The following is a 22,065-nucleotide window of genomic DNA, read 5'->3' as shown; positions in this document are numbered from 1 at the left end:
CCACAGCGCCACCCGCGTCCCTTCGTAGAATATATATATAATATTAAAATATATTATGAAGGCACAGAGCAAACAACTAAAACAAAACATCAAAACACGAACACACGCTGCTTCCCAGAGACACATTTAAAAGGATGTTGAATATATATAATATTAAAATATATAATGAGGGCGCAGGGCAAATCTCCCTGGGGAGAGCATTCCACAAACAGGGGGCCATTGCAGAAAAGGCCCTGTTCTCGTGTGGCCACCCTCTGGACCTCGTGGAAGAGGCACACGAAGAAGGGCCTCGGAGGATGATCTCTGGGCAGGTTCACGTGGGGAAAGGCAGGCCTTGAGGTATTGCGGTCCTGAGCTGCTTTAGGCTATGGAGATTATGGCCTTGATTTTGGAGAAGCAGCCAACAGCCTGTCCCCCTCTCCACCCCATCCTAAGCCATGGACCCTGCTTAAGGGTCTTTGAGGGCAGGCGGGGCTCCCTGTATGGTTAGCTGCCTAAGGCCCCACCTGCCCTACGCATTTAACACAGTATTGAAACTCCCCCCAGAGAGCCTGTGATGTGTCGTTTTCTCAAGGTGCTGAGAGTCGTCCGTTCTCCAAGTGCCGCAATTCCCAGAGCAGTGAAACAATCCGTTTCCAGGAAACTCTGGGAATTGTAATTACGGTATGTGAGTGGAAGGGCACCCCAAGCGAACTACATTTCCCAGGATTCTTGGGAGAGGGAGGGGGAGTCAGGACTGTTAAACGTCGCGTGAGGCTGACTTACATGTATCATGCATACCCCCATCATTCTGCCCAGACACTGAGGTCCAGCACCGAGGGCCTTCTGGCGGTTCCCTCATTGCGAGAAGTGAGGTTACAGGAAACCAGGCAGAGGGCCTTCTCAACAGTGGCACCCGCCCTGTGGAAAGCCCTCCCATCAGATGTCAAGGAAATAAACAACTATCTGACATTTAGAAGACATCTGAAGGCAGCCCTGTTCAGGGAAGTTTTTAATGTGTGACATTTTAATGTATTTTTCATCTTTGTTGGAAGCCGCCCAGAGTGGCTGGGGAAACCCGGCCAGATGGGCGGGGGTACAAATAATAAATTATTATTATTATTATTATTATTATTATTCAGATGGGTTGGTGGTTTGAGGCTCCCCAAGAATGACTGTGGTCAGGATTCCTGCATTCCAGGGGGTGGGCCGCCTTCTACAATTCCACGATTCTATGGACTGCAGGTGGGGCTGTCTCAACAGAAGCCCAAATCGCTGGAGGAGCTGTCTTTTCGCCCCATGGGGGCGTCCCGGCAAAGCCCAGCAACAGCGAGACCTGGTTATTGGGAGTGTGTGTGTGCAGGAGTGGAGAGAGCTGTGCTTGGGAAGGGATCCTGGAGTCCACACACAGAAAAACACACCAACACACACACCGATGCGCTGTTACTTTTGGTCCCACCGCCTGCCCGCCTGGCCCGATGCCCACCTAGTGCTGCCTCTGGGGCTGCCAACCAGATGGTGACCAGGGCTTTGGCCCCCTTCCAACGGCCGATTAGGAACTCCCGGGGGCCGCAGCAGAAAAGATCAGAGGAAAGCGGAGGAAGAGCCGAGTTACACCGAGGAGCAAATCTCCTGGGAGGCCTCCTTCCCTAGAGCTGGAAAGGGACCCAGGCATCCGACTCGGCGGGGGCGCTGTCCATCTCCGTGCAGCCCCTTCCAGCTGTTGCCTTGCATTAGCCGGACAGAAACAAGAGCCTGGCGGCAGATGTGAGGCTGCGGGGGTGGCTTCTGCCTGACTCTGATTAGGAAGGAGGAAGGGGGGCGGGACACGTGTTGCCGGGTCAGGACAAGGAGCGGGGAGAAACGCTCCCTGACTCCATCCCCACTGTTCTACCAGGTCCAGTGCTGAGGCCTTTTGGCGGTTCCCTCACTGTGAGAAGCCAAATTACAGGGAACGGGGCAGAAGGCCTTCTTGGTGGTGGCACCCACCCTGTGGAACACCCTCCCCCCAGATGTCAAAGAGAACAACAACTACCAGACTTTTAGAAGACACCTGAAGGCAGCCCTGTTTAGGAAAGCTTTTAATGTTTGATGTATTACTGTATTTTAATATCTGGTTGGAAGCTGCCCAGAGTGGCTGGGGTATAAATAAATTATTATTATTATTATTATTATTATTATTATTATTATTATTACCTGGGTCTCTCGCCCAGGGCCGTCTTAAGCATGTCAAGGAAAATTCTGGGTTGAGAGACTACTCAACAGCACAGCTCGTTGGGGTACCATTCCCCCGCGGGTCCATGCGGTCAGTAAAAGAAGGAAATTCCAGCCAAGCAATTTGGAGCAAAACAGCGGTCAGTAGACTTAGATATTTTATTGTTGTGCAACAGGTTCCAACAGCAGTAAGAACCCAGAGCATGGGGCAACGCTGACTTTTAAAACTTCCCACCGCATCCCAGAATACACGTCATACAGCATCATTGATACCTCATCTTTACATCACTGACATGTCACAAAAGGGGAGGGGTAGACAGGGGTTACACTAGTTTAACCTTGGCAAACATGTCCAGACAAGTCCTTGGTACAAGATTAGCATAGGCAAAACATGTCCGGCCAACTCCCAAGTAGGTAAAAGTAAAGGGACCCCTGACCATTAGGTCCAGTCGCGGACGACTCTGGGGTTCCGGCGCTCATCTCGCTTTACTGGCCGAGGGAGCCGGCATACAGCTTCCGGGTCATGTGGCCAGCAGGACTAAGCCGCTTCTGGCGAACCAGAGCAGCGCACGGAAACGCCATTTACCTTCCCGCCAGAGTGGTACCTATTTATCTACTTGCACTTTGACGTGCTTTTGAACTGCTAGGTTGGCAGGTGGTGGGACTGAGCAATGCGGGGATTCGAACCACTGACCTTCTGATCGGCAAGTCCTAGGCTCTGTGGTTTAACCCACAGCGCCACCCATATCCCAACTCCCAAGTACCCACCAACAAAGGACAATAGAGCTCCCTTTGCACATCCATAGCCTGGGCCAAGTCCAGTGATGGGCCTTTGGAAACTAACTGCTCAGCAATTGTCACCCCTGGGCCCTTCCCTGGGTGGTGTGTGTGTGTTTCCTCATGCTTGAGGGATTATGGCGGGAGGTAGAAGGGAAGAAAGTCCTTTCCTGAAGGGCAAAAATGGCGTTGGAACGAAAGAATTGGTCAAACTATTGATTTTATATGAATTTATAAAGCTAGGTATCTTCCCTGAGCTGTCAAGTCAAAAGGATACTTTCAGGCATAATATTTGTAACATTGCAACAACTTTAAGGATGTGCCCCCCCCTCCGGTAATTTCTGTAGGAAGCATATGCATATGTAACAAGCATATGATGTCAATCAACATTTGATGATCTCCTTCTACTGGTCCACAGTAGAAAGTGTCCTTTCATACTGCCTCATGGTGTGGTACGCTATGGGCTGTCGGGTGAATCCGTGGAAGAAGGTTGCCTCAGGAGAGTGAGGAAAATTATCAGGGATGATTCACACCTTGGCTGGCGAGCCTTGATTGCGGCCTCTAGATCCCGCAGACCACAGGAATTTTGGGCCTTGATAAACAAAAGAGGAAGGAAGTACCCACTGACGATTATCCCTGCGCCCACATGGGAACAATTCTTGAGTAAATATTTCTCCTTGGCAGAGGAATCCAACTCATCCACGGAATTCTGAGCCGACCATCTACCTTTGTGGCCCTCTACCGACCCAGACCTGATAATGAACTTGATATTAGATCTGAAAACGGGCAAAGCCCCCGGGCCGGATCTAGTCCTTGCTGAGGCTATTGTTGCGCAACCGAGGTGGTGGGCTGAAATCTTGGCCAAAGTCTTTGATGCAATTAATTCTACGGGGCTTATCCCTAGGTCATGGAAGAAGGCTGTGATCGTGCCAGTCCATAAAAAAGGTCCCCCTGCTGACCCGGAGAACTACCGGAACATCAGCCTTTTGTCTATCATCGGGAAAATCTATGCAAAATTTTTGCTGTCTAAGCTGTCCCATTGGGCAAACGACTCAAATTTGATTGGCCATGAGCAAGCGGGCTTTAGGAACAATTATTCGACCACTGACCATATGGCAATTATGTATCATCTTGCCAGAAAATATTCTGCCCCGAGTCGGGGGCGCCTAGGTGTCGCTTTCATAGACCTAAAGGCCGCCTTCGACAGTATCCCAAGAAACTGTCTATGGAAGAAATTAGAGAGACGGGGCATAGATAGAAGGCTGTTATGGCTTGTTATAGAGTGAGACTCACACCGGCGGGAAACCTATCCAACGAGGTCCCAATAAATAGAGGTGTGCGCCAAGGCTGCATTTTGGCCCCACTCCTCTTTAACTTGTTTATTAGCGATATGAGGCTCTTTCTGAATGAGTCTCAAGCCAACATCCATGCCCCCCGCCTAGCTGATTTTCGCTGCCCTCTGCTTCTATATGCCGACGATGCAGCGCTCCTTTCCTACTCTAGAGTCGGTTTATGCAGAGCTCTAAAGATTTTTGCGGCTTCCTGCAAACTTAACCATCTGACTATTAATCATGGGAAATCTAAAGTCCTGGTCTTTACCAGGTCCCGGAAAACTTACAGCTGGAAGTTAGATGGAGTCCAACTAGAACAGGTTTTCAAATTTAAATACCTAGGCGTCTTTTTTCACTACAACCTAAGCTGGAAGCCACAGATTCAGTATCTACTAAACCAGGGGTCTGCAACCTTTAAGACAAAAAGAGCCACTTGGACCCGTTTCCGAAAAAACAACAACAACTGGGAGCCGCAAAAACATTGCAACATTTAAAACAAATATAACACTGCATATATTGTTTCTGGCCTTAATGCTATATATACAGGATCGTGCAGTCAGCTGTCAATCTCAAGAAAAAAGGACAAATTAATAGCTAATTAAAATATTTAATTTACAACCAGGTAACCAGGTTAATGGGACTTTTGCTCCTGAACCTCAGTGCTCAGTGTCTGCACATCAGGGCTGTAAGACGTCACCTTCATTTTCACACAGGCTTGCATGCTGTCATCTGTGAGGCGTGATCGGTGTTTGTTTTTAATATAGTTCATGTTTGAGAAGACCTGCTCACATACATATGTGGAAGAGACCACAAGGGCCATCGAGTCCAACCCCCTGCCAAGCAGGAAACACCATCAGAGCACTCCTGAGATATGGTTGTCAAGCCTCTGCTTAAAGACCTCCAAAGAAGGAGACTCCACCACACTCCTGGGCAGCAATTCACCAAACTTTCACCAAACTTTCCCCTGCTTAAGTTTAAAAAGGGGCTTCAAGCAACTAAAAAGGGGCTTCAGGCAACTAACTCCACGTGGAATTCCACGCGACCAGGTCGGGGAAACCGAACCAGGTCGAGGAACAGTGGGATGGCGGCGCTGCGCCTCCCTGCTGTCCCCCGAGCTTGTGGGGCTGGCCGATGTCTGCCCCGTGCGAGGGGCGCTCTGCATCAGGGCGCCCCCCCTGCGGGGCGGCAGGCTGCTATCCGCAGCGTCGGGAGCCTTGCCGGGAAGTCCGGCAAGGCTCCCGACGCTGCGGATGTCTGCCTGGCGAGGGGGGTGCTCTGCTTTAGGGCGCCTCGCCCGCCGGGCGGCAGGCTGCTCACCTCCGCCCCTCGCCTCCGCCCCTCGCCTCCTCCCCTCGCCTCCTCCCCTCGCCACTGCCCCGGAGCCGCAGCAAAGGCTTTAAAGAGCCGCATGCGGCTCTGGAGCCGCAGGTTGCCGACCCCCGTACTAAACAAAGGGAAAACAATACTCTATTCTCTGCTCCAATTTTTTGCGGCCGACGGAGCCTCCCACATCCCTTCTGCTTTGAAGGTATACCATGCAAAAGTGGTTTCCACCCTCTGCTATGCTGCCCCGCTCTGGGCCCCAGGGTCCAATTTAACATCGCTTGGGACATTGCAGAATCAGTTTCTCCGTCGCCTCCTGAAACTCCCCATGTGTGTGAGCAACGCAGCCATACGTCTGGAGTTAAGGATTGCATCATTGGAGACCGTCATCTGGAAGCGAGTCTTTGGCTACTGGCTGTCCAGCTGGCATAGGCTTCCCAACCATTACCTTTTTCAGTGCCTCTGGCGAGACGACTTTGTCAATCCGTGGGTAGGAAAAATCCAAGCCAAACTTCTGAGCATCGGAATTTCCCCAGCGGACTCCCTAAAGATGAACTTATGCTCAGCCAAAAGCCTTATAGAGCAAAGATTAGCAGACATTGAAAATCAACACAACCTCGCCTGGGGTGGGGGTGTTTGCTCCACCAGGTATCATGGAATAACCCCATCACTCGGCCTTCCATCATACATGTCGTCTCTTTCATCTGTACCACACCGACTTGCATTTATTCGTGCAAGGTTCAATGTCCTTCCATCGAACCTGCTGAGCCACAGATTTTCTAAGGGTTTGGTGTCTCCGCTATGCGTGTGTGACGGGAAAACTGTTGAATCTCTTCCACACATAATGTTCAACTGCCCCCTACATAGCATAGCCAGGACTAAATTCCTAGGTCCTGCTTTACTGCGCTTGGTGGGCTGGCCTGTTGAGTCACACGCCGCACTACTTTTGCAGGATACAGATCCTTCTGTAACTCTGCAGGTGGCGAGATTCCTGAACGCGGTTATCTCACACACAAAAACAACCAAAAAACAACAACAACACCAAAACTAATCGGACAGTCACGATGAGAGTGCACGTCGGACCTCGTCTTCAGTTTTTCTTTTTCTGTGATCCATCCCTTGGAGCTCTCTGGGCCCCAAGCTGTTATTTGGCTCTGCTCATTGACCCACCCTAGTACCGTGATGTTCACCCTTTGGTGTCAAATATATCGGTCCTTATGCCTCTGTGCTTTTATGTTTGTACATATTTTATGGGCTAATAGCCGTAAATAAATAAATAAAATAAAAACATGGTCTTCTTAACAATGAGTCCATAAGTGACTGTGGAGGCCAATTCTGGATCCACAAGTCCTTCCACAGTGGGGACATTGGTTTCCAGGCGGGAGTTGATCACGGTGAGGGTTTGCCATACGTGGCTTTCTCTTAGCGCATTTCTCCCTTTCGTCCTGAGTTTGAGTGTCTTCAAAGCCCATGACACCTTTGGTAAAGGCTGTTCTCCAACTGGAGCGCTCGCAGGCCAGTGTTTCCCAGTTGTCGGTGTTTTTTAGATTTGCCTTGAAAGAGTCTTTAAACCTCTTTTGTTGACCACCAGCATTACGCTTTCCATTTTAAAGTTTGGAATAGAGTAGCTGCTTTGGAAGACGAGAATCAGGTATCCACACTTATTATTATTAAGTATACAACACCACATTGTTGGGTTTTTTTGTTTTGTTTTTTGCAGATTGAAGACAAATTATCTTATTATGTAATACCTTGTTTTTAACAATGTTGATTTCTTTTTAAATTCAGAATACCCACATTAGTCATGTAAAATAGTTTGATACAGTACATTGTATGGTATTGGTTTTCCTCAAATTCTAAGGTTCTCCTAACACCTTAATCCTTTGCTTTAATACGGGAGACCTTAAAACAACATGCGAACATATTTTAAAATAATTAAAATTTGAAATCCACTACATCAAGCCCAAATTAATGTTCGGGAAGCTTGTAAAACTGCTTTAAAAAGGCTCATTTTTTATGTTTTTTAAAAAATCTCTGTCTAGCAAATTGGTTGGTCATAAAACATGGTTTAATGTGGAAAATGAATCAGCCCACAAAAAAGTCACTAAAAGTGATGAACTATGCAGAGTTAGCAAAGTTAATGGACAAATTGCGTGAAAAGGATAACAGTGATTTTGAAAAAGAATGGGAACCTTTTACAATATATTTGCAGAAACAAAAAAAAAAAAGGGACTCACTGGCAGGATTTAAAAAAACATTTACAATTTTATTTACAGAAAACAAAGTATAACAATGTGATAACACATTATTATATATAAACAGCAGAATGTAACATTTGATGCAATAAAGCAGAAATGGAAGTTGGGGGAAGTCAATAGGGAGGGGGGAAATCGAAAAATGAATGTCTAGTAATGATATTGGATATTTGCTATGGGAAAATAAAATAAATAAAAATTATTATTATTTTTTAAAGTGCATCAAACATTTTCTCAATTGGAGCCAGGGTTAGTTTGCTTTCATCTCATTAACACATACTGTATGCTTCAGATACCAGTTAAGAGATTTTGCGTACTATTGGTCGGATCACATTGTTAACATCAGTAGAATTCACAACACCAACAATGTTTGCCCCTGGCACATTTCACAGCTTCAACTGCTGCGACTGTCACTGAAAACAAGGCATTGGTCAGTCTGAACCGTGTCAAGTAAACTATGGATGTAGCATATTCACAACACAAATAATAATAGACATAAACTTTTATTTGTATCCCGCCCTCCCCGGCCAAGACTGGGCTCAGGGCGGCTAACATCAAATATAGAACATTGGTATAAAATCAAACAATAATTAAATTACCTCCTAAAAACAAGTCAGGATCAAATTAAAATCTAATTAGATTTTAACTGTGCTAGTACTTTCTTTTCAAGTCTAATTCCTGAATGGGTACAATCAGAGGGAGCCACTACTCCCAGCCTGTGAAAAGTTGTGGAACTTGGCTATCAGACATTTGGGAAATGTGATCATTTACAGTGCAGTCTTGAAACCCAACGTCAGGTTCCAGGCATAGAGCAGCAAAATCCTTGATATGGTCGTCAGTATCGATTGCTACTTCCTTTTCAATGCTGATCCTGTCTAGGTTGGTCAGTCTTTCTTGAGTCATAGTTGACCTTAAATAATTGTTTATTAATTTTAATTTCAAAAAGGATCTTTCACCTTCAGCTACCGCCACCGGTAACGTTAAATATATACGTAGCAATATGGACAAGTTTGGAAATACTGACGTCAAATTATTTGAATATACATAATTGAAAACATCCAGCGGAGTTGTGTCTCTATGGAAAACAATAGGTAATAGTTCTAGCTCGTGAAATAAATCTTCTCCGTCTATATCAGCCTCACTTTCGGAAGTCAATTTCTGTTGCAAATTTAAACACTTTGCTCTTTTCTGACCCGTCTCTAATTTTCTCCATTTGTCTATCTTGTAGAAATGAAAAATTGTCATTCTGTCCACTTAACAGTTCAAATCTTTCATTTAATTCTGCAATTGCCACATCGAACAAATAAAAAAAAATATTTAAAGTTGTTCTGTGGATCTGTGATTTGCTCATCGGTATGCTCAGAACTGAAAAATCTTTTTCTGGCACGTGGGCGTGCAGCGCTTGTAAATTCAGTTTCGCATTCTATTTCCTCAGCAATTGATTTAGCTTGTAACAGCATTTTGTCAAACGTGGAGTCTGTATGATGTGTGGCTAAGTCATTTTTGACCTGCTCTATCATTTTAACTGCTTCCGGAAGAACGACACCAGACTTTCGTTAACGTTTTACTAACAGTATTAATTTCCACTAATATGCTATACCACGTCACTAAAGAACAAATGAATTTGAAAGACTTCAGTTTCAACATCAGCGAACTTGCTGTGTTCCTTGTCTCTCTCTCTCTATCTGAAAAAATGGAATAAAAAAAAGATAATGGTTTTAAGGTTAAAGTGGGCCCCTGGTTCATGAGAATTTGCCAACGTGACGTCGAAATATATACATATATTTCTTGGACAACAGAAAAAAGTTACTCACTTCCAATGAGCTTTTAGTGGCATCAATCACTAGTAAATTGAGGCTGTGAGCCGCACAAGGAATGTAGAAAGCACATGGATTTATATCCCAGATTTTTGGGGGGAGGCCTATATTTTTGCCTCTCATATTTGCGCCGTTATATCCTTGACCTCGCATGTTGTCTAGTTCAATATTTGAAGATTTTTAAAAATCCAACAAAAATGTCGGGAGTCCTTGTCCGGTAGTGTCGGTCACTGGGGAAAAACCAAAAAAATGCTTTCTCACCTCAGCATTTTTTGTTAATGGGTTAAGGTCTACAAGCCTAGCAGCAACAGTAAGCTGCTCCTTGTGTGAGACATCAGGAGCGCCACCCAAAATAACAGACTGGTATTTGGATGGCTTCCCCTTGCCTTCCTCACCCAGATCTGGCAACTGTGATCCATGTGACAGTCACCTCCAGGCTTGATTATTGTAACTCACTCTACGTGGGGCTGCCCTTGAAGCTGACCCAGAAACTCCAGTGGGTGCAGAATGCTGTGGTGAGGCTCCTTAAGGGGTCCTCACCGCAGGATCACATTCATCCAGTGCTTTACCAGCTGCACTGGCTCCCAGTGGAGCACAGGGTCATGTTTAAGGTGCTGGTTTTGACCGTTAAAGCTCTATGTGGCCTAGGACCCTCGTACCTACAGAACTGCCTCTCCTGGTCTGCCCCACGGAGGACCTTAAGGTCCACAAATGACAACATTTTTGAGGTCCCAGGTCACAAGGTGGTTAGATTGGTCTTAACTAGGGCCAGGGCCTTTTCAGCCCTGGCCCCGACTTGGTGGAACGCTCTGTCACAAGAGACCAGGGCCCTGTGGGACTTTCAGCTTGATTTACAGAATCTAGTTTCCCCTTTCAATATGTTGTTTTTCAGATCTTGGGGTTTTTTTTATGGACAAGAGATGACCCGCACTCTTTTCATGTGTTTCTATATTTCCAGATAAATGCCTTGTCTTTGAAACCTGTCTCACCATTAAAAGCAGTGACATTATTGTTGAAAAGTTGACAATAAAAGCAGAATACGGAATCGCTAGATCTCAAGTACAAAAGCCAGTCTCTACTAACAGCTTCGTTGTTCTTTAACTTTTTTGTGTAACAAGTGTCTGAAAATGCCCTATAATTACCATCTGTAGGATAAGCTGATTGTTTTATCTGAACTGGCCCTTGATCTATTAAAAACAATCTTAACTTCTCCGGGACCAGTTGAGGCCACAAAGAAGGACCCTCCATTGCATCTTCATGAAACGTCGCTTCCGGGGGAATATCAGACATAGAGGGAGACTCAGTTGCAAGTGCAGCTGTGCTGTGAGTCAAGGCTTCTGCAATAGGTGCGGTAAGTTCTAAATCTCTGGGAGGCATTTCTTCTACGTCCCCGGTTGCAGAAGATATACCTGTTCAAACAGAAATAACATAGGTTAATAGACATAATTTACAATAGTGGCTCTTAAAGCAGTAGACTTCACAAGCCCTTTGTAGGTACAAAGCCAAACTGGGGAGAAGCAATAATTTAAGGTTGGCTGTTGTGCCATGTATGTCACACGGCAATTGCTCTAAACGGGCTGGAATGCCAATATCTGCCTAAAATCCATCCATAAAAGCAATCTGGAAACTTGCCATTTAATACTTACACCTATTTATTTTCAAGATTTGCATAAATCCTCTCAGTTGGTCGAAATATAAACACTTAATAATAAACATGCGCAAATAAGATACGTGGAGAAAGTAGCTCACAAACTAGGTAAAAAAAAAGGTCCAATTAGAGTCAACTTCTTTATATTTTCTTCTTAAGTTTTTTCTTTCTGTTTCAGAACCTGAAAGTTTCTTTTTACCACCAGCCATCTGCAAAAATTAAGTAAAAAAGAAGCAGATAAACATGAAGTTGGTGAATGAATAAATAAATATTGGCCAAGGCTTGTGCCTCACCAGGTCCCCATTTGGACAGACTCCGCTTGGCTCCTCCCCGTCCGCACTGTCAACTCTCGGTCCTGGACTCCGGTGTGCAGAACCCAGCACAGCAGAAGAGCCCGCGGCAGCGGCGGCTGAGTGAGGCCGGGCACCTGGTGGGGGCAGCACACATGCAGTCGAGGCACGCAGGGCAGATAAAGAGGTGTCACTGGAAATTCACCTCCATCAGAGCCGCCAGAACAATAAACCTTCTGCTCTGGAAAAAGTCCTGGAGCTGTGGTCCCCTGCAGTCTCTCTTCTCACTGCACTGCAAATAATCAATGGATCTCTCTCAGTGACTACTCAGAAACACTGAACAGTAAAGAGTTCAAGGTGGAATCTTGCTAGAGTCCATGCAATAACTGCAACGCAACAGAGCTGGCAGCCACCCAATAATACTCAATCACACAATCACGAATTTCAATTTCCAATTTCAATGTCTGATTCTGATTTCTTTTTTTATGCATTACTGTTCAATATCACATCTTTACAACACCACTGTCAGAGCTGCTACCAGGTCCCAGCTCACATAGGACCACGCCACACAGCGTCCACTTTAAAAGAGTCTTTATTGAGTTACAGGTTTCATTTCCGAACTGCAGCGTGCAGCTCTACACCTTCTGCCCTAGGTCGGCGAAGACCCATCTGAGTCCCCGCCTCTTGCACACCAGCTTAATACCCTAGCCTTGCTCCACCTCCTTCGCCTCTCCCTACGTCTCTGGGTCCTTCTGCCCCCCTGGGACTCCTCCCTTCTACTCTCCTCTGACGCTGACCCCCCTGATCCTTCCGCTTCCTTTCGGCGGGCTTTGGGACCTGGCTCACTCTCCGGGCTGCTTACTGCTCCAGCTTCCGCTGCATTTGAACTTGGCGCGCGCGCCCAACTCTCTACTTTCCTCTTGACCGTTGCCTCGCTCTCTGAGGAGGGCGTGACCACCCCTGACTCGTGCCCTCCCTCCTGCTGACGGCCTCCGGAACCCGATGCCTGGCTGCCTTCCTCCCTGCTGCTCTCAGTCTTGAGCGTGGGTCCCGACTTCCAGCTGCTGCTCTCTGAATCTCCTCTGTTCCCTTCCTCCTGGGGTGTTCCCCCGGATCCCCCCCTTGCTCTGCTCACTGGGGCTCCCTTTTGGGAGTCCTCTGACTCACTGCTTAGGCTTGGAGATCTCGGGTCGTCATCATCACTCATTCTCCCTTCGGCTTCCTCCCCCTCGCTCTCTGTTTCCACCCTTCTCTGCGTCTCTGCTTCTGAACCCCTGACATCCATCCCCCCCTCGAAGCCCCCCCTTCCCCCCTCCCCGCTGTCAGGTGTGGGTGCTGGGTGCTCCATCATCATGGGAGGGAATGCTGGATACAGGTCGCTCCCCGTGGGTGGCCGCCAACTGAAGACCTCCGAGTCTTCCCCCTCGCGGTCGTCGACGTTGACTTGTTGCTCTTCCATCTCTGTACCGCCGTGCTCGAACCCGAGGTCCTCCCCGAACACGTCCATGTCAGTCTCTGCGTCGGTCGCTCGACCTGGCATCTCCAGCCACTTCTTGCGCCATTGCTCCTCTGGTCGATCGTCCCACCAATACGAGTTGCCGGATGCCGAACCTGCCGGTGAACCTTCTGGGGAACGGGTGCTCCGTGCGGGTTCCCCTTCTGAGTCGAATCCATGGAACGTGCTGGAAGAAAGTGTGGGTGTGAACAACCAGTCGTCGAAGAAGCTCGCTGGCATGGGTTTGTGTGGGAAGAGGGCATGAAACTCGTCCTTGAGCAGGGGTTCCTCCAAAGCGTAGTCTGGTACCCAGCTATTGGCGCTGGCCCGGGTGCCCTCTCTGGCTAAGAGGTATTCGACTCCCCCTTCCCCCCATCTGGAGTCCAAAATCTCCGTGACCTCGTTGATGTGGTCCTGGTGCTTCACCCCCCGCGTCTCCGTCCGTTCCCGGAGCGGACTTGGCGCCGTCCCTGGCTCCTGGAACCTGTGAGGTGCCTTGTAGGGAGTGAGCACCGACCTGTGGAACACCGGATGCATTCTGGAACCCTCCGGCAGCGCCAGTCGGAAGGCTACCGGGTTGATCTGCGCTTCGACTTGGTACGGACCGATCTGCTTGTGCCCCAACTTCTTCTTGGCAAGTGACCTGGTCGGCACTGCGTGGGCTGCCAACCAGACCCAGTCTCCCACTTGGATCACTTCGCCAACCCGCCTGTGCTTGTCAGCTTGCACCTTGTAGGCGTGTTTAGCTAGCTCCAGCTGCCGTCTGAGTTGATCGTGGACCGCCTGCAGCTCTGACGCGAACGCGTCCGCCGTCTGTGGTTCTCCTTCCCCCACTCTCTCCAGTCCCGGGAAGGTTCTGGGATGCCTCCCATTGTTGGCAAAGAACGGCGTCACTCCTGTGGACACGTGCTTCGTGTTGTTGTAAGCGAACTCGGCTAGCGGCAGGTAATCCACCCACGTCGCAGGCTGTTGATTGGCATAGCATCTCAGGTACTGCTGCATGATGGCATTGACCCTCTCTGCTTGCCCGTTGGTCTGCGGGTGTCTTGCTGATGCCAGATTGACCTTGACATTTAGAAAACCCATCAGCTTCTGCCAGAAAGACGAGATGAACTGGCGTCCGCGGTCGGACAGGATAGACCGTGGCAGGCCATGCACTTTGAACACGTGATCTATGAACAGTTTGGCGGTTTGTTCCGCCGTGGCCACCTTCGCACACGGAATGAAATGTGCCATCTTGGTGAACAAGTCCACCACCACCAGCACAGCTGTCTTGCCTCTCGAGCTGGGTAAATCCGTCACAAAGTCCAGGGCCACCCTCTCCCACGGTTCAAACGGCGTTTGCAGCGGTTCTAACAGTCCCGCCGGTGGTCTGTGTACCGGCTTGGCCCTCTGGCAGGTGTCGCACCTCGCGACGTAGTCCGCGACCTCCCCTCTCAGCCTGGGCCACCAGAAGTCTCTCGCGACTAATTCCATCGTTTTCTCTGTGCCAAAGTGACCGGCCGTGGGTGCGTCGTGCAACTGTTGCAGTACCTTGGCGCGAAGGTCGTCTCCTGGTACATAGACAGCTCCTTTGCGTAGGAGCAAACCGTCCCGCACCTGGAACTCGTCCGTGGTAGCCGTGCCTCTGAGCAGTTCCGCCATCTTGTCTTGCGCGAATGAGTCGTCCCGCAATGCACGTCGCACCGCATCCAGGTCTACTGTAGCTGAGGCACACGCCCACGCCGTCGGTGCGAAGATGTGCATGGCCGCCGCTGGCGTCACCTCTTCTAGGTATTGCGGTTTTCGGGACAGTGCATCCGCCATGATGTTGGTGTCTCCTGGGACGTACTCTATTCGGAAATTGAAGTCAGCAAAGAACTCCGCCCAACGTATCTGCCTCTGGTTCAGGAACTGAGCCGTGCGCCAGTGCTCCAGATTCTTGTGGTCCGTGCAGACCTGCACCGTGTGCTTGGCGCCGATTAGGAAGTGCCTCCACGCCTTGAAAGCTGCATGAATGGCCAGCAACTCCCTGTCCCAGATGGTGTAGTTCTGCTCCGACTTGCTGAGCTTTCTGGAGTAGAACGCTCCCGGCCGCCACACCCCCTGCGGGTCTCTCTGCAGCAGGACAGCTCCCACGGCTCTGTCTGACGCGTCTGTCTCTACCCTCAACGGTTTACTGGGGTCGATATGCAGCAGTTGCTTCTCCGATGCGAAGAGATGCTTGAGCGCTTGAAAGGACTGTTCCGCCTGCTCCGTCCAGATGAATTTCTTTTTTTTGGAGCTGAGCGTGTCCGTAATTGCTGCCGTCTGCATCGCGAACCCCTTGATAAACTTGCGATAGAAGTTGGCGAAGCCGACAAACCGCTGGACCTCCTTCCGGTTGCGCGGGCTCTTCCAATCCAATACCGCACGAACCTTGGTGCTGTCCATGGCTATCCCCTTGTCCGACAACTTGTATCCCAGGAAATCCACCTCCGTCGTGTCGAACTGGCACTTCTCCAGCTTGGCGTACAGTCTATGTTGTTGCAACCTGCTGAGCACCTCCCTCACGTCTCGGTCGTGAGCTTGCTGCGAGTCAGAGAAAATCAGGATGTCATCCAGGAAGCAGACGCATGTCTTGTAGAGGAGTCCCTCCAACACGTGATGCATAAAAGCTTGAAAACAGTGAGAGCCATTTTGTAATCCAAAGGGCATAACTCTGTATTCGTAGGTGCCCAGCGGTGTGAACATGGCCGTCTTCCACTCATCGCCCTCCCGCATGCGGATGAGATTGTACGCCCCTCGCAGGTCCAACTTGGTGAACACGCGTCCCTTGCGTACCGTCGCGAGGAGGTCGTCAATCCTGGGCATGGGGTAATCAGACGGTTTGGTCATCTGGTTCAAAAGGCGGTAGTCCACAACGAGTCTTTTTTGGGGCGTGTCTTTCTTTTTCACGAAGAAAACGGGACTGCCCCCCACTGCCTTGGACTCTCTGATGAAGCCACGCTCCAGATTATGCTCGATGAACTGTTTGAGTTCCTGCATTTCATCTTCAGACATGGAGTATAGCCGCCCCTTCGGCAGCGTCGCCCCCGGTAGGAGGTCAATCTTGCAGTCATATGGCCGGTGAGGGGGTAGCTTGTCCGCCTCCTTCTCGCAGAAGACCTCCAAAAAGCTCGCGTATTTGTGGGGGACCGCTTGCAACGTTCCCAACTGCAGTTGCGATTCCTCCTCCTCTCCCTCCCGACGGGGCAGGATGCAGTGTTCTGCGCAATAAGAGGAGCCGAAGATCAGTTGTCTCTGGTACCAAGCCAGTGTCGGACTGTGCCTGTCCAGCCAACTCATGCCCAACACAATGGGCGTGTCCGACAGTTGGGTGACATTAAAACTGATGACTTCCCTGTGGTTGCCAAGGCGCATCACCATCGGTGGCGTCTGCTTCACCACCTGCCCCCCTAGCAACTCTCTGCCATCCACTGTGACGACTTGCAGGGGCAGAGTGGCAGGCAATAGCTGTATAGCGTGCTGCTCCACAAAGCTCTGCGCTATAAAGTCTGCGTTGCTTCCAGAATCCACAGAAAGCGGCACTTCGATAGTGACGCCGTCGGGTAGCTGGAGAGACGCTGTGAGCTGCACTACTGGTTTGGGTGGGAGGGGATCCGTGGGTTGCAATATCGCTGGGGACTGCTTCACAGATGCGTCTGGCTGGGCCCCAGTGCCTCCGTCTCCAGCCAGACATCGTCGTTTCCCTGCTGTGGTTCTCCTTGCTGCGTTGCTGCAGTCACCATTGCTGAGGCTGCAGTGTGCTTGTGGAGCCTCCGGGGACACTCCTTCGCCAAATGGCCTGGATCCTCGCAGATGTAACACTTCCTGTTCCCTCTAGGAGGCTTCGCTTTCACTGCTGCCGGTGCTAGGGCTCTGGCTGCTGACTGAGCCCTTGCACCTCCAACCTCCATCGGTTCCCCTCCCCCTCCTGGCGGAGGTGTGGATTGCGCACGCGCTGCTTCCCTCGGAACGAAAGAGAAACTTCTCGCTGCTTCGCGCCCTCCACGTCCTTCATCTCTGCACCATGGACGTTCTTCCAGCCTCACCCCCACAGTCAGCGCCCTTTGGACCACCTCCTGCGTGCTTCGGGGCCTCTCCCCCCTTGCAATTTCATCCTTAACCGCAGAACTTAGACCCTCCCAGAAGAGGTCTCTGACAGGGTGCGAATCCCGCTCCCATTCTAAAGCACTGACCAGCGCAAAAAATCGGGCGTGATACTGCCGGACGCTCGCCCTCCCTTGTTTTAGTCCATGAATCTCCCGTCTGGCAAGATCCACATCAATAGTAGACAAAAAACACGCATCCATCGCTTTGATAAAGGCATCTGCATTCTGAAGCGCCGGATCTTTATCCCTCCACAAATTGCGCAGCCAGGCTTTGGCATCCCCATGCAAATGGGACAATATGAACCCCACCTTCTCTTCCTCATCTCTAAAGTCTTTTGCCAGCAGTTGCAGTGCGCACATTACGTCTGCTCTAAAATTAGGGTACTGTTGCAAAGCCCCATCGAAGTGAGCCACAAGCCCTCCTGCTCTCCGTGCCAATCCCACGCCCTCCGGTCTGGGTCCCGGTTGCCCTTGCTTAACAAGCATTTCAAACCTGGCGTGTAGGTCTCTGTAGGCGGCTGTAGTCTCCTCCTCCCGTTTCTTGGAAGCCAATACCTCTGAGGACAACTGGGTCACTGCCTCTTGCAACGCGGAGATCCTCTGTTCTTCCGTCATCTTACTAACCTTTGTGAGCTTGCTTACAGACACCCCTCTTCCTCCCCTAGCGGCTTCTGCTCCCGCTGCGAGGTTTCAGGTTTCTGAAGCTTTTTCTGAGATGGGTCTTACTGTCAGAGCTGCTACCAGGTCCCAGCTCACATAGGACCACGCCACACAGCGTCCACTTTAAAAGAGTCTTTATTGAGTTACAGGTTTCATTTCCGAACTGCAGCGTGCAGCTCTACACCTTCTGCCCTAGGTCGGCGAAGACCCATCTGAGTCCCCGCCTCTTGCACACCAGCTTAATACCCTAGCCTTGCTCCACCTCCTTCGCCTCTCCCTACGTCTCTGGGTCCTTCTGCCCCCCTGGGACTCCTCCCTTCTACTCTCCTCTGACGCTGACCCCCCTGATCCTTCCGCTTCCTTTCGGCGGGCTTTGGGACCTGGCTCACTCTCCGGGCTGCTTACTGCTCCAGCTTCCGCTGCATTTGAACTTGGCGCGCGCGCCCAACTCTCTACTTTCCTCTTGACCGTTGCCTCGCTCTCTGAGGAGGGCGTGACCACCCCTGACTCGTGCCCTCCCTCCTGCTGACGGCCTCCGGAACCCGATGCCTGGCTGCCTTCCTCCCTGCTGCTCTCAGTCTTGAGCGTGGGTCCCGACTTCCAGCTGCTGCTCTCTGAATCTCCTCTGTTCCCTTCCTCCTGGGGTGTTCCCCCGGATCCCCCCCTTGCTCTGCTCACTGGGGCTCCCTTTTGGGAGTCCTCTGACTCACTGCTTAGGCTTGGAGATCTCGGGTCGTCATCATCACTCATTCTCCCTTCGGCTTCCTCCCCCTCGCTCTCTGTTTCCACCCTTCTCTGCGTCTCTGCTTCTGAACCCCTGACAACCACCTTATTATCATCAAATCAAAAACATCATAAAACACATAAAGAATATAACAACTTCCTAACAGTAAGTTTCTTCATGAACATTAAACTTCCTGTCCGTTTCATATCTTTTCCTTATTAATAAACTCGATGCTGATTTATTATTAATGGAAGATTACTGTTTCTGTATATTTGTCCTTAACATATATTATCTACAGAAATTACTCGTTTCTTACCTGCCCCCTTCACTGTGTATGTACATGTGCTAGCTAGTAGGCACTGTCATGGTCCAGGGAGTCTCCTAAATGAGAACGGTGGCACCACATGCCTTGTCAGGTGGGCAGTGCGCTCTGGGCAGGCCATCGAGCTGTGCAGGCAGGGCAGAGCTGGCCATCTGCCTCAGCGTCTCGCTCAGCCCTGGACTCGGGCGCAGAGCCCTGTGAAGCAGAGGCCCCCGAGGAGTTAGTTGCTGAGAAAGGCCAGGTCGGGAACCTGGGGGGTGGGCAGCACGCAACCAACACCCAGTGCAACAAAGGCATCGGCAACGGAGTGAAGCCGGGCAACTCATGGTGTGAGCAGCGTGTGCTGGGCGGGCCTCTCCACGGCCCTATGCCAATCCCAGGCGCGCATGAGGGTGGAGCCAGCCGGCCACCTCAGCGCCTCACTCACCCCCGAACTCGCGCAGAGCTGCCCGCAGCAGAAGAGCCCACGGCGCTCTGATGGGCTCTGCTCTGCTCTCCCCGGACTCCACCTCTTGGCCCAACGCCCCTGAGAGCCTGGCGCTTGGGTGGCCTGCACCCCTGGCTCCCCCAGGTTAAGACGGCCCTGCTCTCGCCTCCAGCTTCCCCAGGCGCACCCCACACCCCTTGCTGTGGCCTAGGGGCACTCAGCACTGGCATGTCCCACCGAGTCTTTCTTTGGGACCCCTCCCCAGAAGCAAAGCTGGGGCCACTGCCTGCCCAGAGGCGTCTGCTCCCTCCGAAGAGGTGAGCAGAATGAGGACATCGGTGGTGGTGGCCCTTTCGTAAGTGCCGTGACCCCTCCTCTCCAACAGGAGGGCAGCTGCCGTCTAGGGGGCCGTAGCTGAGAGCTGGGTCCAGGCAGAGAATCCAGCTCCTACCTTCTGTGAGCTACGCTAATCTTGTAGTGAAGGCTGGGGGTCGGAGGGTGAAGGTGCCCAGCTGCCTGACGGGATGACTCTTGGGTTTCATCCAATGCGACAATTCTGAGCTTCCGATTGCCCCGCACCCCAACACACCCAAACCTGAGTCCGGGTGCAAAGGACCCAAGGCCGAAGTTTCAGGTCCCAGACCAGGCACTTTCTCTGCCAGGGCTCCAAACCAGCCCCCAAGAGGTGACACTCTTCTCCCTGACTAAACACGGAAAAACTTCATGACAGTAAGAGCTGTTTGACAGTGGAACAGACTCCCAAGAGAGGCGGTGGACTCTCCTTCCTTGGAGGTTTTCAAGCAGAGGTTGGGTGGTCGTCTGTCCTGGATGCTCTAGCTGAAATCCCTGAATTCCTGGGGGGTGGACTGGATGACCTTTGGTTCCCTTCCCACTCTAAAGATTCTATTATTCTAAGTTCTTGTGCAGAGAGAGAGGGATTGTTCCAGGACATCCCTTGGGGCAGACTGGTGGCGTGGGGCGGCTTTTCCTGCTAGGCTTCCTCCCCCCCCCCCGCCTGCTGCATGTGTCTCATAACTGTCAAATTAAAAGCTATTCCCTGCAGAGAAACTCAAAGGCACCTTCAGGGATAAATTTCATTTCTGCTGAAGCCCTCCTCCCCGCTGTGCTGCAGAACAAAGGAGAGAGAGGAAAGAGAAAGTGACAATCACTGTTCAGCCCCCGCCCCCTGCACCTCACAGGCCTGGACTTCCACCCTTCTCCTCTCCTTGCTCCTATTTTGGCCCAAATCAACTCTCTCTCTCTCTCTCTCTCATTGTGGGTCTCTCCTTCCTACAGAGCAAAGCTGACCTTGCTCAGCCCGTCCTCTGACAGGGGAGGCAGAGGGGGTTGAATGGGGAGGGGGCTGCACCAGCACTTGGCAGCACAGCCGGGACATAGCATGGGTTGCCAGCACCCGTGGCCAAGCAAGTATTGCCCCTCCCTAACCCAAGGACTGCTAACACTCTCCAAGTCCCTTCCACCAGTCCATTATTGAACCCATTAAATCCCCCAAGCACATGCACTGTATTTTTTAAGAACACGCTGATGAAATTAAAAATGCATTTAATGATAGCATGCTCAAATTTATTTAAAATAGCCTGGTGTTAATTTGTGTGCATTTTTCAATAACAGTATCAAAATTTACATTGAAATCTCTCTCCATTAACAGCATCGCTAGGTCACTCGTTGGCTCTTGGCTTCTTGGCTCACTGTAGATCTCTGATACGTTTCAATTGATTTAAGTTTTGAGAAACTTCTTTCACAACTGGCAGCTGAAACAGCAGTAGTTAAAAAGATCCTTAATGCCACAAAAAAGCTGGTCAAAATCTCTTGCAGCTTCCACTTATTCGCCCACCGGAGCAAATCTGAAGCTTTTTGCAAATTCTGAAGTATTGGAGCAGCTGTTTCACCTTTCTTTGTCTGAAACACTGTCTTGCATAACAGACCCGGCTTCGCCCATTTCTTCTTGTTCAATACACTTTAGAATCCTTTCTAAATGTCGCCACCACTGAATGAAATTATTCTGCATAAGGTTGCATAATTGGGGGCCTTCCTCAACAACAGCATTCTTGCTATCCATTTTAAAATAAAAAATGCTCAAAAAAAAATACAAACGGGAAAATAACTGGAAATTCAAAAAATCTGACAGAGAGAGAAACCAGTAGAACACTTCCATCTCCCAGGAGATTCAATACAGGATCTGGGGCAGCTGTCTTATTACAAAAGAATTTCAGAAATAGACATAAAAGAGCAGTGGCAGAATTAAAACTTATTACTAAACTGAAAACTATGGAGAAACCTGGTCCGAACAGAGATAGTGGATTCTTGTCTCATTACACATGTGAAAGCTATTTTTGGTCATCTGCATACTATTCCTTGCTCTTTCCTGTAGAACTAATTGCAGTCGTTAACAGACAGGTTTACCACACCCACCCTCCCTCTATATAGTAGTGTCTGGGGACTTCTGTTTCCCTGTATCTGAAGAAGTGGGCATGCACACCAAAGCTGAGGCCCAGAACAAACTGAGTCGGTCTCTAAGGTGCAGTTGTTGAATCGTTCAGTCATGTCCGCCTCTTCGTGACCCCCTGGACCAGAGCAGGCCAGGCCCTCCTGTCTTCCACTGCCTCCCGCAGTTTGGTCAAACTCATGCTGGTAGCTTCGAGAACACTGTCCAACCACCTTGTCCTCTCT

At 50.1% G+C, this 22,065-nt stretch overlaps 1 long non-coding RNA gene across 1 annotated transcript; it reads right to left on the bottom strand.

Moving 5' to 3' along the window:
* Positions 1 to 11,475: 11,475 nt before the first annotated feature.
* On the bottom strand, positions 11,476 to 21,455 carry LOC309540167. Its single transcript, XR_014223091.1, has 3 exons — positions 18,942 to 21,455; positions 11,840 to 11,926; positions 11,476 to 11,553 (listed from the first exon to the last, which is right to left on the bottom strand). It is a non-coding gene; the product is annotated as an uncharacterized lncRNA (long non-coding RNA).
* Between the last annotated feature and the right edge of the window lie 610 nt (positions 21,456 to 22,065).

Source organism: Podarcis vaucheri (assembly GCF_965113315.1).
Source record: "Podarcis vaucheri genome assembly, chromosome: 9".
NCBI classification, from domain to species: Eukaryota; Metazoa; Chordata; class Lepidosauria; order Squamata; family Lacertidae; genus Podarcis; species Podarcis vaucheri.
Note: the sequence above shows the minus strand (reverse complement) of the source record. Positions and strands in the feature narration are given on the sequence as shown.